Here is a 13,332-nt window from a genome sequence, read left to right on the forward strand (position 1 = left end):
GGTCGAGTTATTTCGATAAAAAATTAATTACAGTCCGACTTGGGTGCATATTCAGAATATATTAGTTACGTGAAAAGAAATTTTTTGCGATAAATGAAAAAGGGAAGAAGAGAAAAAGAAAAAAGGGTAGGTGGGAAAAAGGGAAAGGTTAAATTTTGTGAAGTTCAGTAATGTTCAGTTTTTAATGTTTTATTAAACTTTCATTTGTGTTCATTTAGTATGTATATTACTCAGATCTAGCAATGGCGAAGCATTGCCGGGTCAGCTAGTATTCAATAAAAGATTTTAAGTTTAGCATACTTTTTGACAGAATACGGTATGAAAGTGAATATTAAGAAAATAAAGTAGGTAGGATAGAAAACAATAAGCCAATGTTTAACACAATAGAAGGATGAATTGAACAAGTAAAAGAATACAAGTAATTAGGTTTCATGTTAATAGAAAATTTTAAAAGGAAAAATAAAAAAAATTAAATGGCTAAGGAATCGCTTAATTGAATGAAAAACTTTTGTATAATAAAATTGAGTTAGAATTAAAGAAGCGTCTTGTGAAGAGTTACGTTTGGAGGGACCGTCTATACAGATGTGAAACTTGATCGTGAAATTACTTGAGGATCATTTATCATGAGAAGAGAAGGTTGATTAAAACAGTCCTAGGAGGTTCAGTAGAAGGTGCAAAGAGAGTAAAAAATATACAGATCTAAAATCAAATGGAAGGTTTCAGGAACTCAAAAATTTAGTTGGTAATGAAGAAGGTCATTTGTGAAAGGGACCTGCTTTAAGGCAGATAACCATTTAAATGAATCACACGGATGTTTGAATCGTTGGATTAATAAATTTTTGAGTGAATTAGGGACAGATTTTATGAAATGTTAATGTGGATATATTATAGCAAGGATGTTATCAAGTAGACGACAGTTTTCTTAACTCAACTTTTCAAGTACTAGATATCGATTGCTTCGGGTGCCGGTCCTCAGGGAAGAGTAGAAAAAAATTTTATATCGACTGCCTTAAAAGTCTATCTAGTCTCGTCTCAGTCCTTTTCTAATTAGCCTTCTCATGTCTTCCAAATTAGCATTAGTCTAAGGAAGTAATTAATGCAGTAGAGGGAGCGGTTTAGGAAAAGAGGTGCTGGGGCTTAAATCTTCTGTCACTTAATTCGTGAAACAGATTATCACGACTATTTGCTATATTTTTATACCCTGGATACATAATTGTTATTAAACTCGTAATTGTAGGGTTGTTTTAATACAAAGCATATCCACTCAATGTAACAAAGAATTTAGAATTCAGAATATTCTTAAATTAATGTTCAGAATTATACAAGTATTCGCTCGATGGACACTACTCGGTTTTAGAATTATACAGTCTGTAGAGATATTAAATGTTTTTACTTTACTTCATTGTGTCAAAAAGTAAACTAGAAGCGATCGAAAATATTTTTTTTTACGAGCCTCAAAACATTTGGGATTAAAGGTCCTCTTCGGTACAGTAAAACCTGAGGTAACAAAATTTCGCGGGACCGAAAATATTTTCCGTTGTGAACAGGATTGCGGTGAATACAGGGATGAATTAGTGGACTATAGAATTAAAAATAGAAAAAATATGGTAGTGTACTTACCGGAACCCCCCATTTCATTTTCAGCAGTGAATTGTACAATAGTTTGTTAGCGAAATCGTTAGCACAAAATTTGTACCTTATGTTAGCACATACGGAATAGTATACTGGATTGTAGAACAATTTTGATATTTTAATTTAAAAAATCTTAAATTTAGAAACTGATAATTTTGAAAAATAACGAATTTCAGTACCTTAAATTAATACTTTATAATAAGTAAACACAATTTAAAATAATCTAAATCACTTTATTACTGTTCATTATGTAATTTAGTCTTTATTATAAGGAAAAAAATTGTTTTTTTTTCTGTATTGAAATTTTACTTTCAGCTATTCTTCTTTCTTTCTTTGTCCCGTTTAGCTTCCGGTAACTACCGGAAGCTATAATACTTCAGAGGATGAATGAGGATGATATATATGAGTGTAAATGAAGTGTAGTCTTGTACAGTCGCAGTTCGAACGTTCCTGAGATGTTTGGTTAATTGAAATTCAACCACCAAAGAACACCGGTATCCACGATCTGGTATTCAAATTCGTATAAAAGTAACTACCTTTACTAGAACCCTAGAACTCTCGACTTCCAAATCAGCTGATTTGGGAAGACGCATTCACCACTAGACCAACACGGTGGGTTACTTTCAGCTATTCTGTTTTCTGTCAACATTCTAGCTTTACAAATTATGTAAAACAACTCTGAATCATTTGCTGTGAAATGATTTAAGTTAAAATTCCTGAAGGTCTAATAGGTTGGATAACGCTGCACTGTATGATCTAGTTTTTTATCGTTCGTTACTGTTACGGTCCTCGTCATCGGAAACGCTTTTTCTTCGTCATTTTTCTCTCAATGATGGTCAATAAGTTCATCTATATTCTTTATGTTAGCCTCGATCTCTAATAAATTGTCACGTTAACAAAATCTTCAGCAATTATATTTTCATAAGACGCCCTGTTCAGTTCTTCCTGCAAGTTATGAAATGTCATCGTAAGTCCCGTTTCTGTAACCGTGTGCAATTGAAAGGAGAGTTGAACCGTCTCTGCCGATCGCATTTAAATACTTCCGACAGCCAAATTTTAGCGTCGAGCACCGATATAGATTTAGTCAGTTGAGTAGTTGACCGTGCCGTTTTAGTAGTTGCTAAGTGATTTCATTAAAAATCTACGGTAATGTAATTTCAGACATTTAATTACACCCTGGTCCATAGGCTGGGTAACGCTTGTCGTATTTGGTGGGAACCAAGCTAATTTAATATGGCTTAATGCAATATCCGGATGACGTGTGGTGTTATTTAAAAAGAGAAGAACGTGTCTATCTTATCGCTTCATTCTTGTGTTAAACCCTTGCAACCACTCCTCCATAATACGAGTCGTCATCCATGATTTTTTGTTGGATCTCCATATTACTGGAAGATTGCCTTTTGTAACGATTTTAAAACACCTCGGCTTATCAGCTTTTCCAATATCGAGCGGTTTTCCTGTTCTCCTGTCATAAACCCACAAATAAAAACTGTAAACCTTTCCTTGGAATGCTTTCCTCCTGTATAACGATCTCCTTTTAAGCAAGAGTCTTACTCGATAGTTCGCGATAAAAAAAGTCGGTATTCGTCCCCGTTTGCAATATTTCTATGTTCGTAATTTTCAGTCAAAGTAGCAAGTTTTGTTTTCCAGTCAGTTACTGTCTTGTCACATACATCTTCAGCCTCGCCACATACTTCCTTAAACAATTTGATGGCGCTTTTTAAAACTTTGCAGCCGACCATTTGAAGCGCTGAAATTGGTATTATATAATTTCTCTGCAATTTCCTTTGTATAGTGCTGTAAAATTACTCCTAAAATCGGCAATTTTCTTGTCCTCGCACTCACAAACCGCTCCCAAACAATTTTGTTAATTTCTTCGTTGCCAGTTTTTCGCATATGCCTTTTATTTGAACCGCTCCCTTTTAACCGTTCAGTTTTTAACCATTTTTTATTTTTTTTTTTAATTTCATAGATTTGAGTCTTGTCTACGCCAAATTTTTCGACTTAGTTTTTAACGGACACGTGTCTTTTTCGCTGGCTTCGATTACTTTGATTCTTGTATTTAAGCTCAACACATCTCTTTTTCGATGCCATACTTGTTACACTAATATACAGTATCCGGAAGAACACAAAACTACCAATCGTACTGTACAGTTCTGTACTTTAAGTATTCAACTGTAATATGGATCCGTAAAAATAAAAAAAATGAAATTAAAATGACAAATTCAATGAATGAATAGAAAACAAAAATGCATACACGCAGAGTAAAGAAGACTTTGTTGTAATGAACAAAAACGACTCATGAATAAGTTACATGAATAAGTTTCATTACAAAATTAATTTATATAAAACTTCTGACTCGAGATAAGTAGTGATGAGAGTGTTAAGTTATGATTCACAGGACAGCCGACATAGAGGCTAGTTTATTGTTAGTACCCAAAACAACGATGATTGTAGCCATCGCCTGTACAAGGTTTTAACACTGTGTCTGTTTGTCATCGCCTATTCTGACTGGCGACTAGTTACTGAAAATGTACGGTTAAATGCGAATTTATCAGTTACAACTCTGACATAACTATTTTTTATTTTTGTCTATTTTTGTAATTTGTAAAATAGCGTAGTACAGTATACTGTATACAGTTTGTATAGTACTGCACCGGGTTGATCTATTGGTGAACGCGTCTTCTCAAATCAGCTGATTTGGAAGTCGAGAGTTCCAGCATTCAAGTCCTAGTAGTTACTTTTATATGGATTTGAATACTAGATCGTGGATATCGGTGTTCTTTGGTGGTTGGGTTTCAATTAATCACACAACTCAGGAATAGTCGAACTGAGACTGTACAAGACTACACTTCATCTTACGTATCATCCTCATTCATCCTCTGAAGTAATACCTGAACGGTAATTCCCGGAGGCTAAACAGAAAAAATAAAGAAAGTATGTATAGTACTGTGTATTCTATTTATATCGTGGAAAACTTAGCATAGTACTTTATATGTGGCATTAAATGTATTTCTTTTTGCATAAATTACAGTACTCTACACGATTCTAAAAAAAAAAACGTTTACGTCAGCCAGTTTTCCGTTATTGGTAAATTAACATCATCATATCTTTGGTAAAATTCACGGGCCCAGGGAAATTTTCCGTTGTAGACAGGATTACGTTGATTCCAGGTTCCGTTAACTCAGGTTTTACTGTACAGTAATTTCAGTGACGATTATGGGATCTGATTTATATTTTATTATTGTCACGTATATTTTTTACAACTGAAGTCCAATATTTGAGTTGTATGTACTATTTTCTGGCTTATATTATATTTTATTATCCAGTTATTACTTCACTGGTTTTTTACTGTGGTTATCTGTTGATATTTATTTTATAAATAGAAAAAATGTATAATTTTGTTAATTGTATTTTTTTTGTATTTGTGCGGAAACAAAATTTAGTTAGTAATTATTATTTAACATAATTTTATGAGTAAATACATAATTTAATGTAGTAACTAAATTAAAATCAAAGTGAAATCTTTGAGAAATATTGATCTATTGTTGACAGTTTTTCCTTTGTGAACCTCTGAAATTTCCAACTTTACTCAGGTAAGGTTGGAAATATCACATGAACCTTTGAGGTTCATGTACTAAATGTAAGCTAATTCCTTAAGTTTCTTTATTAAATTTTAAAATTTTTTAGTCACCTACTGACCGTGATTTCCGACCCTTTCTTTTGTTCTATTTTTTGAAAATATTCCTAAATCTTCTAATAACGTACACTATTTAAAGCTTTTTCTCACCGATGCCTTCATTATCATATTTCTCGAATTCCTGAATCTAAAGACATTAATATAATTACTTAAGGTTTTAGATACTTCTTAGATATCCAGTAATAAAAAATTTTCAATAATTGTACTATAATTCCTCAAAATGGAGTATCTAACAAAATTTTTGTTTTAAATTTAACAAAGAAAAAACTCCATTTCAAACACCAAAAAATAAAATGAAAAATGAGCCTAGAATTTCGATCAGGAGACTACCCGAAAAAGTTATTGTTTAATGTTCTGCTGGACTATTTATATTGGTCATATAAATAGATAGGATCCAGATTTAATGTATAAAATTAAATTCAGGAATTAGTATGCTTAGACCAATAAACGTGTCCACAAACTAGTACTACAGAAATTTTTTACCTTTTTTTTTATTGAACATATGCCAATCCATCGAGTGAGATTTATACATAAAAAATTTACTGAAAAGTTGATATATTTTTATGAAATATTAAAATGATTGAATGCGATACATGTGAACGGTAAATACTGTGTGTTTCAGAATGTTTTGTAATTATAATGTAAACTAACCTGTAAAAGTGATTTTAATGGTAAAAGAATTAAAACTAATAAAACTTTTATTCTTTTTTGCGTTTTCCAAATTGGTAAATTTGCAATTTAATGTTTGTTCAGATCCATTTTTTTAAAATTATTTTGACAGTACTTAAGTAAAATAAAATAGTTGATTACGCCTTCGAATTTTTCTGATAATTATAGAAACCTTACTACAAAATATGGTGAAACAGAGTAGATTTATTATAAATATATGTATTTCTAATTGTGTTATTTGTGAGATATTTATCAGTTCATTTATTATTAGTTTATTTGATAAAACTTATTTTTCCATACTTCAAAAATTATATAATTTAATAATTAATTCTGAATTTATTTATAGCTTTATTGGTTAAAAACATGTCAATGTCTGATGTAGGCTAAACATTAGTAAACAGTAGTATGATGCAATAGTATTCGATACAAACGTGTAAATTTTATTTCCGTAAATAGGTAAATAAATATAGTATGTATCAATAATAATAAAAAGAAAAGATTTCGTCATTCATGTAAGTGTGTTTTAATAATATATTTTGAGCGGAGTAAATATTTATTGATGTACTCTAACCATTAGTTTGTAAAAATTTAGTTTTTTTTTCTTTATGAGTTATTTATCAGATGATACTATTCTATTTCTTCTTTGTTAGGACTTTATTGTATTAACTCCCTTGTCAGTGGAACTATCTTTTAACAAAAACAGCGTTGAGCTGATGTCTTGGATCACTGAAGTGGAAGTCCATAGGATAATAATATAATTTATCTAACTAACTTCATTCGAAAAAATTAATTATAACTACATAAATAATATTTTATCTGAGTTTGTATTATTTTTATGTCCAAACTTTTTCTTTTTTCTTTTCTTTTTTTTAAATAAAGTTACATTATTTTAGACAAATATATATATATTAAAACAAAACTTACTTAAATTTTCATAATTTCTACAATTATGAAATTTTAGTTCTCTCACTCGTAATGTGCAAGATAATAAATTGTAAATATTTATTAATTTATAATTGAAATATAAACTGGGTAATTAATAATTTAACAAAAACTATCGCTTACTTGATGCTTCATAAAAAAACAAATACATAAAAATTAATCAAGTTGGTAAATTTAAGCATAGAAAATTAGGAAACTTATCGTAATTTTATAGTTTGGGATGGTTATTATACTTTGGTTTAAAATTTATAATTACTAGTAAAATTTTAAATTAATTAAATAAATAAAATTAATTAAAACCTTATTAGTTTAAGATAACACTATATTTATCATGAGATTTAAAAATAACTTTTAACCGGATAACGGCTCATTTACAAAACAAAAAAAAATAATAAAAATAAATATTTATAAAAAATTAAATTTTTAAAGATTTTTTAAAAAAGATACAATTTGCTCTTAAATTATTTTATTATAATCTAATTTAAAAAATAAGGAATCTTTTAAAAATTTCCAAATATCTTAATACATATCAGCTCCTTAGGATCTTCTCTAGTCTTATCAACGACTGATTTAAAGAAAAACTAACAGACTCAATCCTTTATTAATATGCATCAAAAAAAACCAAGTTTCGCTTTTTTATTTTAAAATCTCGTGCGATATGAAATTTAATAGGTGCCATGATAGAGATTCGTTCGAACGTATAAAGTTTTGTGAACGTGTAGATAAAACAGATCCAATAAACCTAAACCTACAGGCAATTTTTTCCTTTCCTTTTATGCAATTTGTCTATTCGAATTATTGCTGTTGGTTCGATTCTGAATTTCATTTTTTGCGGATAATTGGATTGTTGTTCATTAAGCCGAATACAGTAACCAGTATATATATATATATATATATATATATATATATATATATATATATATATATATACACACAAATAATTTAATCGTATTGAGGTACTTAACACATTGTCAATACTGAATTTTAAAAATTATCATAAAAATAAAAGATACGTACGTGTACAAAATGAATGATTACGTGAAATAGTTACAATTCGATCGTCCAGATTTAATTTTTAAAATGTTGTATTTTAGAAATTAAGAGCTAATGATTGAGGTTCTTCGGAAAACGGTTTTATTTTTAATAAATGTTGAATGAATTAAAACAAGTAAGAATATCTTCTTGATATTTATTTACAGTAGGATTATTGATTTGAATAAAATTAAATAATAAAACAGTGACAGTCCTAATAAATATATTACAGAACATACGAGGTCTGTAAATAAAGTAATGAGACTGGTTCAGAAAAATTTTTTATTTTCAATCCAATTATGCATGAACTCCTTCGAAATAGTTCCCTTGGGAAGCCACGCAACGCTTCAAACAGTTTTCACACTCTTCATAACAGTGTTGGAACCCAGAAATCGGAATATCCTTTACACGGTGGTGTCTTTGAGGTGGGAACAGGAAAAAGTCGCAGGGACTCAAATCAGGTGAGTAAGGTGGTTGAGGAACTACAGGAAATGTTTTTCTTTGCCAAAAACTCATTAATTGAGAGTACAATGTGACAAAGTGCATTGACATGATGCAGCATCCAGTTGTCTTTGATGGCTGGTTTCACGTGGGCAACTCTTTTCCGCAGTCTTTCAAGAAGTTTTCGGTAAACGTATTGATTTAGAGTCTGATTTAAAAACTCCTTATGAACAGTGCCATTACTATCGAAAAAAGAGATTAGTGTGATTTTGATTTTTGCTTTTTTGGGACGTGGTGAGTTTGAAGTGTGCCATTCCTTGCTCTGGCGTTTTGTTTCTGGATCGTACTTAAATATCCAAAATTCATTACCAGTAATAACATTTTTCAGATAATCATGATCAACTTCAATTCGCTCCAGAAGATCGCGGCACACCTCCACCCTGTTGTTATTCTATTCAACAGGGAAGTTTTTTGGGACCAATTATGCACAAATTTTTTCATGTCCATTCTTTTGTCAAAATTTGATGGATTGTGGTATGGTTCAAATTCAATTGTTTTGCAATCATTCTGACAGTTAATCGCCGGTCGTACCGTAACAAGTCTCTGATTTGCTGAATATTGTCGTAACTTTTTGACGTTAACGGTCTTTCAGAGCGTGGATCGTTCGAAACTGATTCCCGGCCATCTAAAATGTTTTAAACCTCCTAAAAACTTGGGCTCGTGACAGAGCGTCATCTCCAAATGCCCTTTCAATTTTGAAAAATTTACAGTAGCATTCTCCCCGAGTTTAACACAAAACTGGATTGCACAACGTTGCTCATAAAAATATCACTCATTTTTGTAACGTACACCAAAAACTCGTTTTACGAAAAGTTTGTTTACGTCTCACGTGGCAACAATAGACTAAAAATATTTATACCTAATATAAAACAGCTGTTGATATAACTATATGATTACTAGTAACTTTACAGTGTTGTCACTTCGGCTACCAAAAAAAAACTAGTCTCCTTACTTTATTTACAGACCTGGTATATGAGATTTATATACAAACAAACCCATATATAAGCTATATATTCTACAAAAGGCTTGTGATATACATTCTCGTTTTAATTGTTATTTATAATTTCTCGTAATTTGTGATTACACATCATTTATCAACCTGTTACGTAATTTAGTAATATTATCAAAAACAAATCTTCTTTGTACTTATATTTAGATCTAATTACGCGATTTACTATGCTCGTTCGGATTAAGTCAACAGTCCTATTTTAGGTCTGGTCGGTCTGGTACAGGACAAGGTTAATACCTATAATTTGGTTTAATTTAGCTTACAATTGCTTTGAATACCTAAAGTAAATGCCAAAAGTGAAATACAAAAACATATAATTGAAGATAATTTCTGTATTAATATTACTTTAATGTAAGAGTATACTATCGTCATTTCCTAAGTAAAGGAAATAACATCCGGAGGTCTAGGGTTCGAATCCCGGTCAGGCATGTCATTTTCATACACGCTACAAAACTGCCATTACATCTTATCCTCTGAAGCAATATCTAATAGTGGTTCTGGAGGCTTAAAAAAATAGTAAGCAAGTATTAGAGATAAGAGTATGTCTCGCTATTTTCGCACGTCAAAAAAATACATTCTAGTTTACATTTCACTACAGAATGTGAATACGTTAAATAACTGAATTTACTCGACCTCAGCGCATCAAAAGGGAAACACACGCGCGCGCACGCGTTAAATAATATTTAAAAAACCATTATAATTGACCCATTATATCCACCTCACGATTGTACTGTACAAAATGTAATTTTATTTTTCATGTTACATCGTCTCATACATACGCCTTCATTAACCGACAACTGCTGATTACTAGAGACGGAGAGACCAAGCTGGCTAGACAGGCGTCGCATAGGCTTCTTAGGATTACAGAATATGCAGCTTGCAGGTCGATTAGCACTTTCGGTCGACCATTTTGGCTACATCTGCTATATTCCGTGTCTCTTGGATCCTGTCGTACAGCTGCTTGATAGAGGACTTGTTTGGTGCATCCAAAACATACTTTTCTGTGAAGGCATTCTGGGTCTGGACATAACTGGGACATCTAATGTATTGGGAGACAATGAATATTCTCTGTTGCATTGTGTAACCCATATGGTTGCGTCACTTTTTGAACACTCTGTATTAAATTTGAATTTAAATAGTGTAATAACTAAAAGTGTTAAGAAATCTTTCCGGATCGATTTCTTATTCTGCGTTCCAGGCCAATCATACCGTCGGAAATCATAAAAATCCTTATTTCACATTCATTGTCTTTGTTAATAATTATTTGCGATATTGTAAACCATTACACATAAATTATTATTAAACGGAACATCTTAATTCATAATAAATTTTAGTAAGGACAGTGCTGGTAACAAAACGAGATAAACTGAAGATCGACAAAAGGCATTCTATAAATTTTAAAAGGAAACACGGAATATCAAAAGATATTGTGATTGAAAAATAAATAATATATTAATGAAAAATAAATAATTAAAACATAATAATCATTAGTATGCACTGTCTGTTACTATGTATAATGTCGTTATTTACATAATTAATACAAAAAATATTCGTCAACAATTAAAAGGGTTTTAAATATACTTTTAATAAGTAAAGAAGGTTTGTGTAATTAATTACTTGTGATTTGTATTGTTAATAGTTAATCTACAAATTTTATTAATTACTTTAATAAAGGGATTCAAACAGCAAGCAAATGATTTTCGATGTTTTTTTTTTTAGAGCGTGTAAATCACCAACAAGATTCAGTTCGTTTATGAAAATTTTACAGGTTATTAGAAGAAGTGTTTTACTATTTTTTTAAACATTTATTTCCAATTTTAATAATATAATTTAACAAGAGGTAAAATAGATGTGTAAAATACAATAGATTTTATAGATATCCTCACAAATTTTCTTTAGAAGCGAAAAATACTAGCAGTGATCACAAAAAAAAATGTTAAAAAAACAATTGGCCATCTAATATTTCCAAAAATAAATAAAAACATACCCTATATATATTATACAATATTACTGCCAAATAAGAAAAATACGATCGGTAATAACAGGGAGGAATGGTGGAATAAACACGAGGGGGGATGAGAGGTAAGAGGGAATAGGGAAGAAGAATTTAATACAATGAGCAATAAATACAACACACAAAAAACAACGGACGAAGCAAAGCTTTACTTTGATTGTGGGTGGCATTGCCGAACAAACCCGGTCCGGTCAAAATAAATGCTTCGAAACTTGTATACAAACTCACACAAATAAATGTTGCATTTTAATATGTATTTAATTAATTGTATTAAACTAAAAGCGTTCGCCCTGAAGCGATGAGTTTTAATCGTATTTGTGCGCGCGGTGTGTTGCTAAGAAAGAAGTGTGATTGTAATTGTGTGGGTGCTTTTGTATGCTTGCTTACTCGATTCGTTCTTATGATCGGTACCGCTTTGTTATTTTTATTTATTTATTCTCTTATTTTTAAGCGGCTATATTCTTTTGAATTCTTAAAATGATATATATTTAAATTACTCCTACATTTATAAACAAAAAAATATGTTATAAGTTAACTATTGTTTTATTGAAATAATAGAGATGGAGAAAATAACAAAGTATAAGATGTATATGTACAACTCCAATGAATACAATGAACGCAACTTTTAAGCAAAGTATTGTTATAAAATATATTTAAATGAATTGGTTTGATACATTTAAATCTACATTATTGGTGATCGGCGTATTCCGACCGATAGAGTAAATCTACTTGGAAAATATTATCAAGTTTTTTATTGCATCGATGGAATTATTTTACTTAAAAAAAATTAGTTTAAGGAGCTGATATTTATTAATAAACTTATAAAAATTAGAAAAAAATGATCTAATTATTCTTATTTGGTTCTCTCAAACCAGCATAACTTTAAGGGAAATATAGAGGCAGTTTTTTTTTTGTAGTTATCAGTGGTAGGTAAAGCTAACTGGCTATTATATATAAAAGATCTAGAGAAGAAAGGCTAGAAAATAATAAAGGTTATAGACGGTCTAAAAAGAAATAAGGAACTCAGATGTTTTGCTAAAGTAGAGGTACATAATAAAGAACATGGTAAAAGGGATTTTCTTTAGGATGTATAATAATGATCACTAACAGCCATGTTTTACGGGTTTAAAAAGTTACAGGCACGACATTTCTTATAGACGAGTTCTTGTGTTTATTAACTGAAAACCAGGATTCTTTTTCTCATATACCCTAAGTAGAAAAGAAAAAACCGCGAGTTAAATTTTAACAATAATTATTAAATAGAATAAAAACGAAGGGACAAATTAATTGATTTATTTTTTTTTAAACTGTCGAATTTTTGCCAGTTAACAACACAACAGAATTTTCCCAAGTATAGCGTTCTAGCAAAATTGTAGTCTATTATTTTTGGCTAAATAATTTACTGATGAATACGAGACTTAAAAGATTAGTATCAGATGATAAATTGTGTTCTAGTACTGTTGTTTTACTTTTTTATGGCTTTTCTTTTGTAAACGATTCTTCATACAGAAACTAAACTAAAATAATTACGTATTCAGTTTAAGCAATAAAATCCAGCATTTCAAATATAAATTATTATCTATAATTCTATGAAAAATCATCAGTGGCACTTCTAAACTTTTTTTCTTTGAAATTGCAATCTGAAAACGGTAAGAATTCCTATATTTGACTCCAACTTTTATTTGACTTCAAAATTTTGAATATGTGATTTCATATATAAATTTACAGATAAAATTTTATACGCTTCATTGTTTTGAACGGATTAATATTACAAAAAGCCCCTTTTAATGGATAAGAAAATGCAATTAGTAATACCAAATTTATCATTTTTTA

This window comes from Lycorma delicatula, chromosome 3, assembly GCF_047948215.1.
Source record: "Lycorma delicatula isolate Av1 chromosome 3, ASM4794821v1, whole genome shotgun sequence".
Classification (NCBI taxonomy): Eukaryota; Metazoa; Arthropoda; class Insecta; order Hemiptera; family Fulgoridae; genus Lycorma; species Lycorma delicatula.